Raw genomic sequence first — 14,465 nt, 5'->3', positions numbered from 1 at the left:
TTATACACACCCCGAGGGTACACGCTAGTGTCATATGGAAAATTACTGGGTCACCTGTAAGATGGTAATCAGCCATGCAACTAATTAGGTTACTTAGCTGACCATGTCACTTCAATTTAAAGTTTATCGGTAGATCAAAACAGAGACATATAATACAATTATACAATTATATGTCTCTGATCAAAATGATAAATTCGTTTTAATATGTTTAATTGAACATTTCAGATCTAAAGGATTTATCATTATAATGAAGTGAAATAATTAAACCATATCGTATTATTTCTCAAAAGATTATTTATTTTCATATTTTTTTTATCTATGCCGGGAAAGAATTGAAAACTGTATTTATAATTTTTAAATTTATTTTATATAGCAGTTTTACTAAATTGTATAGTACTAGAACCGAACACCTGTTTTGGGATATATATACATTGATTAATTTACCGTAAATAACTGCGAGAAAATGAATAATACACAAGTTGATAATTGTCTCTTCTCTGCTTATTAATTTGCATGCAATATTTTCTCTGATTTACTTGTGAGATCACCATGATCACCGACACTAATAATAATTACCTAAAAAATAGGTGCTCCGTACTGGGAAGATCATATCGGATCCTATCAATTTATTGGTTCCATTCCCCCAATTAAAGGAGTCTACACGTCTCCTTAGAAAAAATGCCTTGCAATGCGTCTGGACTACTAAGTACTTCCATATAATTTCGAAAACTGATAATAATCTATTTCACTGGATGAGATTGGGCTGATGGATTTTTAAATGGAAATGTATTAATTTTTATTTATAGCACAAGTTTTACAAGGCAAGATTATTCACCCTTTTCGCCCTACAAATCAAATGGTTGCCTCCTAACACCTACACGAGCTAAAACATATACATATGAACATTTGATATCATTTATTTTGTGTGACAACTCTTCACCAATGACCTGAGCAGGGATGGGGTAATTAAAAATGTAGTGGTAATTAAGTGTAATGCACTTAAAATGTCCAGGGGCAATGCACACTATTACAGATATTTTATCTAATTAGCAAAATATTGCTAATATTTAGACATTATATACATTGTTTGTACTAAAAATTATTTTCAATATTGTGACAAGCACACTTTTTAATATTTTTAAAATAAAATAAAAAAATATTTTAAATTCATTTATAATTTCTTTATTCATATTATATTTAATTCAAATGAGTTCATAGTTTAAAAATAAAAATTTGGGGGGGGGGGGGGGCAGAGGGGGATGCTTGCTCCAGTCATGCTTCAATGATTCCCTATATAATCAACAAAATATTTCACACCAAAAAGGGGGGCGGGGCTTTCTCCTTAATAAGAAATCTCTGTTTTCAGGCATAGGCTCATATAAGTTTGCCTTTTGAAGAACTGAAATAAATATGAAACGGCTAATGAGTTTTCAGATGCTTTACATTAAAAGACATCATGTACATACATGTGACATACACAATTATATATAAATGTAGAATCAAATCTTGATAAATGTATGTAGTTGAAATTGTTAGCTTTAAACATTAAAAAAATGAACTCCCAAAGTTTAAACACAATTAAGAATGACCATGTACATGATGTAGTCTGTAATGTATGCCATTGCCATGAAGCTAGATCATTGTAGGTAAACTGTCATCTATTCCCTTAAATCTTTGTCCCCAGTCACCCCAAGTTTGATTTAAATTTATAGTCAAGTATATATCTACTCTATTAGGTCTCTAGTTTGGATAGTGTATAACTTGCAAATTAAAATCATACTCCTTCCAAATTTCTTTCTTTAAAATATTATGGATGAAATAGCAAGTAAAGGATGAAATTAAATTGGATGAAATGTGTTAATTTTTTTTGGTAAAGTCATGAAAGTAGTATGTCTGAAGTTGTCAAACTTAATTATAGACCCTTCAGGGGCGGATCCAGTCATTTTAAAAAGGGGTTTCCTAACCCAGGACAAAAAGGGGGGGGGGGATAATTACATGTCCCCATTCAAATGCATTGATAGTCCAAAAAAGGGGGGTCTTCAACACATTCCCCATTCCCATTCTCTATTTATCCTGTAGTCGTCGTAGTCCGAAGACACTTGGTTTTCCCATAATTACTTTTAGTATAAGTTAACAGAAATCTATGAAACTCAAACACAGGGTTTGTGACCAGAGTTTTTGTCCAGAGTTTAGGAATTACATGAATTAGGGGCCAAAAGGGGCCAATATTAAACTTTTGTTTGATTTTATAGAAAATTGAATTATTGGGGTTCTTTGATATATATATATATATATTCCAAATCTAACTGTGTATTTAGATTCCTAGTTTTTTGGTCCTGTTTAAATTGGTCTATCTTAAGGTTCAAAGGGTCCAAAATTAAACTTATTTTGATTTTAATAATATTTAAATTCTTGGTGTTCTTTAATCATGTTAATATGCTGAATCTGAATATTTACTTAGCTTTTTAGTATGGGCCCAAATTTCAAGTTGGTCCAAATTGGGGTCCAATATTTTACTTTGTTTGATTTAAAAAAAAAATGAATATATGGGGTTCTTTGATATGCTGAATCTAACCATTCATTTAGATTTTTGATATTTTGGCCCGTTATCAAATTGGTCCACATTGAGATCTAAAGGGTCCAAAAATGAATTTTATTTGATTTCATCAAATAATGAATTATTTGGGTTCTTTGATCATGTTGATATGCTGCATCTAACCATGTATTAAGATTTTGAATATTGGACCATTTTAGAGGTTAATTGTCAATTTAAAATTTTTAAGTACTTGGACCACATTTATTCCATGTCAGAAACCTATGCTGCATCAACTATTGAATCACAATCCAAATTTACAATTCAGAGTTGTATCCATAAAATTGAGAATGGAAATGGGGAATTTGTCTAAGAGACAACAACCCGACCAAATAAAAAAACAACAGCAGAAGGTCACCAACAGGTCTTCAATGTAGCGAGAAATTCCTGCACCCGGAAGCGTCCTTCAGCTGGCCCCTAAACAAATATATACTAGTTCAGTGATAATGAACGCCATACTAATTTCCAAAGTGTACACAAGAAACTAAAATTAAAATAAAACAAGACTATCAAAGGCCAGAGGCTCCTGACTTGGGACAGGCGCAAAATGCGGCGGGGTTAAACATGTTTGTGAGATCTCAACCTCCCCCTATACCTCTAACCAATGTAGAAAAGTTTGAATTGAATGTTGTGTCCATACTTGCTCCAACTGTTCAGGGTTTAAAGTGTACGTTTGTATCAAGCTGAGCCATGCATAGCATTCGTATTGGTTATTTATATATTAATTTGAAATTTTGACGAGTGAGACACATACAGATTATACTGTAAACAATATTTCAGAGTTTAACGTAGTCAAGCAAAACAAACCATAGAAGAATAGTTGAATCATGTTTTTGTTGTCCAATGAAAAATTAGTACGAACACCAAGAAAAAGTATGGGAATGTTTGTTTTTTAAACTATTGACCAGGGTGAAAGTCTTTGAAAGTCATGACTGACAAAAAGTTTGTGAAATGAAATAGCACAAATATTCCATTCTTATTAAATATTATTGTATATAAAGAAAATACTGATGTTTAATAATAGTTTTTACCCTTTTTATGTTTTATAGGACAAGAAATATAGAAAAATAATGAAAAATATAAACAGTTTCAATAGAAATGAGCGACAAAACAAGATAAACAGAATACAACAAGGCCTAAATGGTAAGACCACTTCTATATATATACTGTAAATTCAGAAATTATTGCTTGCATTTATTATTGTGATTTTTCAGGGAATGGACAACTTATTGTGATTACAAAAAAAATCTGCATCAATTATATATACATAATATATATATGTTTCTGTTATCAAAATATGATTTCTTATTTTTGCGATACTCACCCAGTCACATTAATCGCATTACTAAAAACCTCTGGATAATTTCTAAATTACAGTAATAAACATGATAAAAGTAATTGCCTTTGAATGATGACTCTTATAAAAATAAGAAGATGTGGTATGGTAAATGAGTGACTTATCCAACAGAGTTCAAAGAAGTGGATGCAAGAAATTAAAGGCCAATGATGGGCTGGCCTTCAATAACATGAATAATGAGACAACACTTCCTTTATAGGTCAGCCAATAAAGATCCCAACATGAAAAGATTTAAACAATCCAATTTAGTTCAACATGTTCAAAAACAATAACAATTAATAAAAAAATATCATGTCTGTGAGTACTCAACCTCTTACCTGACCATAATATAGGACATTTGTTCAAATAACACAACATATGAACATTCTATAACAACTTTTGCAAGTGGCTAAACTTTAAATATCACTGCAAGGCACTAAACAACGAATATTAAATCTTGGACACAAAGCACTGAAATTAGAGAACTCATACAGGCGCGGATCCAGAGGGGGGGTTCCGGGGGTTGGAACCCCCCTTTTTTTTGGCCGATCAATGCATTTGAATGGGAGCATATAGCTGGAACCCCCCCCTTTACTCTGGGTTGGGAACCCCCCCTTTTTGAAATGGCTGGATCCGCCCCTGTCATATAAAGCATAAGTAAGAATATCAAATGAAAGTTTCTCAAATGTTAAAGTCATATGAAACGAGTGAGTGATGAAAAATAAAGTTTGTCCAACTTTTGAACCAATGCATGTATACATCATAAACTTAGTCTTCTGTGCACGATTTTATCATTATTTTCACAAGTATATCATATAAATCGTCAATTTTGTTTTCTCTCTGTTTGTTATGATTTAACAAATAATGCTACTCATTAAATGATGTGTTTTGAAGCTGAGTTTTACCGATTGTCACCTTATAGTAAACAAATTACAAAAAGCATGGGTATTGAGCACGTGTTTAACATGTATAATCAGCTATTTGTTTATTTCAATGACAGATCCATGCATATTGTGGTCACCAGATTTTTACAAGGAGGGTTACGCTCGGGTCACTATGTATATGGAAAATATGTATCGGTGAATTGCTTCCTGGAAGCAAGCAATTAAAAATAAGTAAACTTCTTCTAAATGTGGACAAATTAAAGAATTTTCCTCAGAAAAAAGTATATGTACTTAAGTTGCATAATGAAAACTATCCATTTAGTTATAAAAAACATAATTATAATACATATTTTTTTTTTATTTGAGGTTTCTTATGACTTTAATTAAAACATGATAAACATGATAAAATAAGCTTTTTTATATTGCTGTTTTTTTCTCCATTTATCATGTTTATAACTTTTTTTTTATTTTGTGTATTTATAGGTCAGATATCTTGGTTTTTATGATCATCGTCAGGTCCTGCAAGTCTATACTGAAGAGGAAACTTATTTGTTAATACTTTTCTACATAATGTGCTAATTGGATTAATTAATGTGAAATGAACTCAATTGTGTGTTTTTCTGGAAAAAGAAATAGAAAAAATTCTACAAAATTGCTATAAACAAAATGGAGTACTATCAAAGATGCACAAGAACACAATGGTGTAAAATGTAACAACCTACATATTCACTGATGGATTATGGAGAAATTAAGAAAAAAAATAGTATCTTTGTCATGTTTGTTGTCGAAATAAACACATGCGTTATCCATTCATGTACGTAATATTATGTACATGGCTCTCCATCATATCAAATATACAGAAGATGTTTGAAGAACAAGTTGCCAAAATTTATTCAACCAATTGAAGGAAGATGTCTTGTGGATGGAATTATTTATGCACTGAACTGTTATGTAGGGGGTAGAATAATTATACACAGCAGCTGAAACAGAAGACAAGTTAATTTGACATGAAAAGTGTTTATTTTATATAATCTTTTGTATCAACATGATCAATAATTCAGTCTAGGAGAAAATATATTTATACTGTTTGTCAATGTTTGTACTGTTATGAAATTTTTATAGAGGAAAAACATTTCCTTAAGGGAAATTTGATGTTCAGAAATTTCCTTAGAGGAAATTTGAAGAACAATGATTTCCTTAGAGGAAATTTCTTCAAAGGAAAATTTGAAGCGGCAAATTTCCTCAAAAGAAAAAGAATTTCCTCAAAGGAAATAATTATGCAGCAAATTCCCTAAGGGAAATCTTTTTCCCTTGAGGAAAACTCTTTTTCCTCTGAGGAAATTGTTGAAAAAAGGGGCATAACTTTTTCAACAGTGGTGCTAGAGCCAAACATTTTTAGGACAAATATCAGAGAACCAATACCAATCAAGTTATCAACTTCATTTTGACTTAAACTCCAAAAATTAAGGTGACAACTTTTGGACTCAGCGGAATTGCAAACTTGTCCTGGATACTGTTAATATTCTTATACAAGACCTGTTTATTTTCTCTTGCTTATGACCTTAGATATATTATTAATGCTGTATGTTTATGCTTATGACCTTAGATATTATTGCTGTATGTTTATGCTTATGAAATTAGATATATTATTGCTGCATGTTTATACTTTTGACCTTAGATACATTATTGCTGTATGTTGATTGTCACTTGCTTATGACCTTAGATAGATATATTATTGCTGCATGTTTTTTTTAAATGCTTATGACCTTAGATATATTATTGCTGTATGTTGATTGTCACTTGCTTATGACCTTAGATATATTATTGCTGCATGTTTATGCTTATGACCTTAGATATACTATTGCTGTATGTTGATTGTCTTTTGCTTATGACCTTAGATATACAATGTATAATATTGCTGCATGTTTATGCTTATGACCTTAGATATATTATTGCTGCATGTTTATGCTTATGACCTTAGATATACTATTGCTGTATGTTGATTGTCTTTTGCTTATGACCTTAGATATACAATGTATAATATTGCTGCATGTTTATGCTTATGACCTTAGATATATTATTGCTGCATGTTTATGCTTATGAACTTAGATATACTATTGCTGTATGTTGATTGTCTTTTGCTTATGACCTTAGATATACAATGAATAATATTGCTGCATGTTTATGCTTATGACCTTAGATATATTATTGCTGCATGTTTATGCTTATGAACTTAGATATACTATTGCTGTATGTTGATTGTCTTTTGCTTATGACCTTAGATATACAATGTATAATATTGCTGCATGTTTATGCTTATGACCTTAGATATATTATTGCTGCATGTTTATGCTTATGACCTTAGATATACTATTGCTGTATGTTGATTGTCTTTTGCTTATGACCTTAGATATACAATGAATAATATTGCTGCATGTTTATGCTTATGACCTTAGATATATTTATATTGCTGTATGTTTATTGTCACTTGCTTATGACCTTAGATATATTATTCATGTTATTTGTGCAGGTTTATTGACACTTGCTTAAGTTATTTTATTGCTGTTTGTTTAACTTTCTGTTTTTGTTTCACACATTTTACTTGATGGTGTTATCTCAGTGAAAGATGAAATATTAAAACACAAGTGCCTTATTTGTTATACCGATTGAAATGTTTTGTCTTTTTGAAAATGATATTCTCAAATGTACATAACTTAAATTAAGAAGTGTTGAAATTAAGTAAGGATATGGTATGTGATTGCCAATGAGACAACTAAAAACCAGAGATAAAGGTATTTTCAGCCAGTAACTGAACAGCCGTCAACAATGAGCAAGACCTATCAACATTTAAATGTCTGCATGAAAAAAATACAAAAACATTCAAATGGATAAACATAAGACACTGTGTGCAATGGTGTGAAAGCTATATATGCAAAACTATATACTGAAAATTCAGAAATTATTGCTAGCAATTGTAAGTGCGATTTTTCTCAATTTCATCATTTTTTTGTGTGCAAAATTTAGAATAATCCTGTTTAGTTCATAAAAAATTTCAATATGCAAGTGTATATTATTGTGATTATAACCCTGTCACTATTTTCACAATAATAAAAACAGCAATAATTTCTGAATTTATAGTAGTTAAATTTTTGACACATAGTGATTTACTTTCATTGCTTCATTCATGCAATGATAGGATTTTTTATGTTTTCTTTTTAGTTATATCACTTCCCATGTGAACAATTATTGTTCCCATGGGAAAACATATTGTTCCCAAGGGAAAAATTATTGTTCCCATGGGAAAAATTATTGTTCCCATGGGAAAAAATATTGTTCCCATGGGAAAAGTATTTTCCCATGGGAAGAAAAGGAGTTCCCTTGGGAAGAAAAATTCCCTTGGGAAATTTAGAACTTCCCATGGGAACAAACAATTTACTTATGTTCTCATGGGAACTTTAAAGTTCCTATGGGAACTCTAAACTTCCCATGGGAAAAGTAATTTTTCCCATGGGAACTTTCAATGTTCCCATGGGAAATTCTAATATTCCCATGGGAATTATCAAATTTCCCATGGGAAATGTACTTTTAATCAGCTGCAGTGACAAGAGTGACAACAGTGACAAGTTGGGACATATGGCATTTTTTTAATTTTTCAATAATCTATCACTGGGCAAATTTTTTTTTGGATATCTTGTAAACCGACAAAGTCAGATTTGCCGATACCGGAATGGCAAATTTGTCCCGCACAGTGTTTCATCATGTACATATCTCTACATTTGTAATCTGAGAATTGGAAAAGAATCTGTCAACCTGTTTTGGAGTTACTGGCCCTAAAACATCTGCTTTTTTGCAGTTTTTTGACTGTATTCATTTTTACAATAAGAGCTACAGTGTACATATATGTAAACATGTTAAAAGTATGAATTGAAAAATTTTAGGTAAACAAGAACTTGTAAAACTACTATACACTATACATGCTATATATCTTGGAATTTTGCATGATTTGTGTTGCTGAGAAAATATTGAAATTATTTTTGACTTACATAATGTACATGTATACATATGTACACTACCATTTTACAACATTGAATATATATATTTTGCATGTCTAAGTATATTTTCATGATTTTATATAAAAATGAATATCATGAATAAATTTTAAAGCAATATTCATAATTTAAATTTTCCTGAAACATATACTACAGAATTCCAGATTATTATAATTCTGCTTGGATATTTCTCATTCAGTACCTAGATTGAATAACACAGAACTCAAGAATATTCTAACATTGGGGAGAATTTCTGATGAAGTACATTGTACATGAAGTAACTTGTTTGAATACTTGTGAAATCACAGAATTCAAGTAAATCCAAGTCGAACAATGGTACATTCAATGTATTGCAAAATAATTACAGACAATGACTGATCAATGTTGTGAAAAAAAGGAATTTCTAACATATCTAATAAACCTTGAGTTCCTGATTTTTGGCAAAGTCCAAATATATATAATTATGTTATAAGAAATGAAGGTGCATCTAAAATGCAACCAAAATATCAAGTTATAACAGTTAACATGGTTAATATTTATGTAATATTTTATACTATTTTACAGAGCAGGAAGATCAAGGAAATATCCAAATATTTATCAAGAACGGTAAGAAGAATGAGACTCAAAAGGTATTCGTTATGTACTGATACATGCATTGTAGTCTTTTAGTATATCATGTTGTTTGTTTTTAGAATTATCACTCCCCTTGCTTGTCCAAATTAAGAATATTTTAATTCTTAATTCAATAGACCACTATCGAGTTTGGCCGTCAAGGAAAAAACTCGTCAATTATGTGCGCCTTTATGATGACATTTACCACATAGAGGGGAACGCCTGTATCCCTGCATTATTTATGTTCATCAAGCGTCTTAGTGATTGTCATTGTGCAGGATCAACTAGAAATAATATTTGTTCCATAGGTACCTAATCACAATTCCCTTATGATAGCAGTGCTAAAGAACAATTATAAGAATTTAATTTGCTGAATAATTCCTGTAATATAGCATTATCCTTTTCTAACCTATCGCTCAACAAAGGAATGGAAGTGACAACACCCCTAAACGCACGATTGATGTTCATTAAAACCATTGACGGATTTGCAACGAACTCGAAAGTTGTCTACTGCATGGTTATAAATAAGACAAACACAGAAATAGGATTAATTGCTCGCAGTAACATGATATTTTCTCTTGCGATACAATTTCCATGCCTCATTTATGGGCATTATGTTTTCTAGTCTGTGCGCCCATTCGTCTGTCCATTTGTTTGTTTGTTCTTTTATTTGTCGTCCGTCTGTCCCTCTTCAGGCTAAAGTTTTTGGTTAAAGTTTTTGGTAGAGGTAGTTTTTGATGAAGTTGAAGTCCAATCAACTTAAAACTTTGTACACGTTACCTATGATCAGTCAGGGGACTTATTGAAATAAGTGATTTTTAAATCACTCATTTAAGTAGCAAATTTGAAATTTTGTCACAAATTGTGATTTTGTAGTTTTACCAAAATTTTAAACACATACATGTAGGTTTAGATAATATCTTTTCATCGGTAAAATTGAAAAAAATGAACTTTTTGCTTTTTTAAAGTAGCAAGGTTTATGCCTTTGATGCAATCATTTAGCTACAACTTCTATTTTAGTTGAAAAAATGCTATAATAATGGCTTTACATAATGAACTAATACTTTTTTAACAGATTTTTCCCAGCAATGGGAGTATTTTTCCTGTAAAATTCAAGGTTTCATCTTACAGATTATGTAATAAAATTCTACTGCTCGCTATCAAAATTTCACTGTTCAGGGTTGTTGAAATTAGTGGGGGTTATTAAAATAATGATACTTAAAGAAGTGATTTTTATGTCATTATCCTAGATTTAGTACAAGGTCATCACCTGACATGACCTGGTCATCCCATCAACACAGATGTTGGTTCTGATAATTTTAGCTACATAATTAGTCCCTGGATCATTAATATTCTATATTTAAAGCTACTATAAAATTAAATCACTTAGTGTAGTGATTAATTTGTACTACTTAAATAGGTGATTATTAAAGAAAGACAAATCTTACTTCCAACCTTTATGGACATCATGTTACTTGAATCTGTGATTTAGAAAATCACTCATTTAAGTAAGTCCCTGACTGATGATATGATCTCTCTACTGTTAATGCCAAATTAGAGTTTTTACCCAATTTGATGGTCTGCTGAACATCGAAAATGATAGTGCGAATAAGGCATCTGTGTACTATAGACACATTCTTGTTATTTTCAATAATTGTACATATTTTACCATTCACACACATGTAGATACTTATGATTAATATAGGAGTCACTTTTTATATACTAATTTTGAAAAAAAATGGAATTACCGTAACTGCTAACACATCTAGATCTGATACTAATACATTTAAATGCTAAACTTTATAAAGTACAATAAAACCCCACCAATAGAAACCACAGAAACTTTTTTCATGCCTTATTTACCTTACATGTACATCAAACTTTATAAATAATAAGTACTGTTGCAGAACTGCTTATACTACATGTAGTTCCCATTTATAAAAGTATTGTTCTATTGTTAACATTGTTTTCTTGAAATAAGGGAGATAATTAAGTACATCTAGTTTTCACAATTTACTTTTTGGGCCAAAAGAATGGTTAGTTGACACTCAGTCTATAAATATATAGTTCTAGTATCCTTTCAAAGGTTACTTCAAGTTGACTTTTAAAGACATGTTTAATATGGAAAAGACCCCATGAATGTATCATGTACTCAGACTACACGAAGTACTTCTTCTATGAAGCTATAACCAATAAATCATTTATTCAAATATTCAAGGGGAAAGAACTCTTATTAAAATTTTAAGGGTAAGATGGCTATTATAGTTCTACAAAACCCTCAAGGGGGCTTTCAAATACATTTTAATGTTGTTTTTTTTGCTTCTTCATATTTTTACAACCCTATAGCCATTGTAAAATTATTTGTTTGGTATTAAATTGTGGACAAATTTGCTCTTTCAAAATTTCCATTTGGGAGCCTCCATGGGGGAACTCCCATGCAAAGAGTGACAGTTGGCAGATATGGAAGGTCATGGTAAGTTATGTTTACCAAAACCTGAAAGCTATAATTACCAGTCAATTTTTATCATCATATATATAATCACTAAAAACAGGCTTCAAATTGTTTAGATGACTTTTTTTTCGCTGAGTAATATTTTACTTTTAAGCTAAATTTTTATTTTGCATCTAGCCATTGTCCTATTTCCATATGCCGATCTTGATGTAATAATGAATATGAACAAACATTTTTGTTTAGATAATGATTTAATATAATTATAATGAATTCTGTAAAATTACATTTCAAAAGGAATTTATTTTTCCCAACTGTCACCAGAGTGGCAAAAATTATATTTGTATAGAAAACATCAGTGTCTTCAATCAATTCATCAAATAATTTCTATTTAGTTGAAGAGCTTCAAAGATTTTTCTTGATTTTGTAATTGTCTCACTTGACGGAGTCAAAAAGCGAGACATAGGTATGCTGTTTCCGGCGACGGCGGCGTCAACAATGTATTAGTTGTGATTATGTCTTGCTTATGGTGAACCACTAGTGTTAAATCATAGATATTTGGTATGCAGTTGTATAAGCATTGGCATGTCTCATTTCCATGGAGATTATTTGGCCCATGGTCTATTGACTTTGAAATTTTTGCTTAAGTTTTCATTTATTTGTTTAATTTGTGATTAGGTCAGTTTATGGTGAACCACTATTTGTTAGTTAATTATAATTGGTATGCAGTTGTGTAAGCATTGGCATGTCTCATTTCCATGGAAATTATTTGGCCCCGCCCCCTCAGTGATGGTCTATTGACTTTTAATCTTTTGCTTAGTTTTCATGTATTAGTTTGTGATTAGGTAGATTTATTTGATATTTGGTATGCAATTGTATTAGCATGGCACATCTCATTACCATGGAGATTTTTTACCCTGTCCCCACAGTTATGATTTATTGACTTTGAAATTTTGCTTAGTTTACATGTATTGGTTTGTGTTTAGGTTGGTTTAAAGGGAACTACTTAATTATGATAAGTCAATGTTTTTTGGTATGCAGTTGTATTAGCATTGGCACATCTCATTTCCATGGAAATCGTTAAGTCATGTACCTTCAGTCATGGTTCACTGACTTTGAATATTTGCAAAACGTATACATGTTAAAGTGTTGCTATTTTAATTTCAACATTTGCATTATCGAAATTAATAAAAAGCGAGACATATCACTGTGATGAACAGTAGAGTTTATTGTTTAAAAATTGCAGCTACTTTTTCCAGTCAAAAGTTATATTGTAAAAATATCTTTAAAAAATGAGAGATTAAATGATTCCCAAGTGCAAGCTTCAAAGCTATATTTTTATATAAAAAAAATAAATTACCTGCTTAACTTTATTTAACAACCTAATAACACAAAAAATTCACAAAAAAAGAAGAAGAAAGAAATAGTTGAGGTTTAGAAGTTAAGACACACAATATATATGGTGTACAATTATTAAAAAGTGAAAATAAAAATATGTATTTACATGTAGATCTCTAAATGACTTTAAATCCAGAAAAAAGTTATACAACTTAAAATTATCAATTTACAAAAAAATACCATCAGAAATTTTCTATTATCTAATTAGTATTAATTAAACATTAATACACTAATGACTGTGTAAACTTCTTATTCAAGTATATTGTATTCACTGAGTCTGTAATGAAATATACGAAAACGAGGTTTAATTCTAACATTCAAGGTTAAAAAAAAATCCTTAGAGGCTAGACAACATTTATTGTTATTTTTGTTTTACAACTTTGATTTTAATTACATCTTTTAATCCTCTTCCCTGGTCATGAAAAAAATTATGTGATTAGGTGAACATTACTCAGATATACTGCACAGTTCAAATCTATTTTTATCTTTAGGGGCGTTTTCTGGATTCTGAAAGGAGTGTTACATGCATTCTATAGAATTAAAAAATATCAGCAATTGTAGCGAGACTAGAAATGCTATGTTGACCAATTCAAAAATGAACAACCTATCCCCCCCTTCCCAAATAAAAATCCTGAATCCGCAATCTGACTTGAAGTTCTCGTGTGACCCTTTAACCTGAACGACGTATCAGGGTCACACAAGCAGTGCAGATGAAATCCAATATACTGACTTGCTTGCAGACTTGGGGTCAATTACATTGGAATGTAATTAATTAAATTACACATTACATTGCAAAAATGGTCAATTACACTAATTACACAATACACAGTTTTTGAAATGTAATTAATTAGATTACAATTACTTTACTAAAGTAATTAATTAAGTTACACATTTCATTACATTTCATCATGATATAATTTTAAACAATATTTTACATGTTTATATAATGCATGTGTAAAATATTCATGTAAGCTCAGTTAAAGCGTTGCATTTGATAATCATTTAATATCTATAGTTAAGGTCTTTCCTCTACGCGAGGAAAGACCTTATTGTTTTTCTAATGTTTTTTTTCCTTTTTTTTTCCCTTTTTTTCTTCCAACATTTTTTTGGCATGCCCTCCCCACGTTTCTGTAGAAGTTATCAA

The 14,465-nt window shown here is 30.6% G+C and overlaps 1 long non-coding RNA gene across 2 annotated transcripts; it reads left to right on the top strand.

Moving 5' to 3' along the window:
* Positions 1-768: 768 nt before the first annotated feature.
* Positions 769-5,907, top strand: LOC143083596 (uncharacterized). 2 transcript variants are annotated; one of them, XR_012980798.1, is made up of 3 exons: positions 769-786; positions 3,643-3,736; positions 5,297-5,907. It is a non-coding gene; the product is annotated as an uncharacterized LOC143083596 (long non-coding RNA). The 2 variants fall into 2 exon arrangements; XR_012980797.1 differs by lacking the exon at positions 769-786 and having other exon boundaries at positions 2,039-3,736.
* The last annotated feature ends 8,558 nt before the right edge of the window (positions 5,908-14,465 follow it).

Source organism: Mytilus galloprovincialis, chromosome 7 (genome assembly GCF_965363235.1).
Source record: "Mytilus galloprovincialis chromosome 7, xbMytGall1.hap1.1, whole genome shotgun sequence".
NCBI lineage: Eukaryota > Metazoa > Mollusca > Bivalvia > Mytilida > Mytilidae > Mytilus > Mytilus galloprovincialis.
The sequence above is the reverse complement of the archived record's forward strand: the minus strand, read 5'-3'. Positions and strand labels throughout refer to the sequence as shown.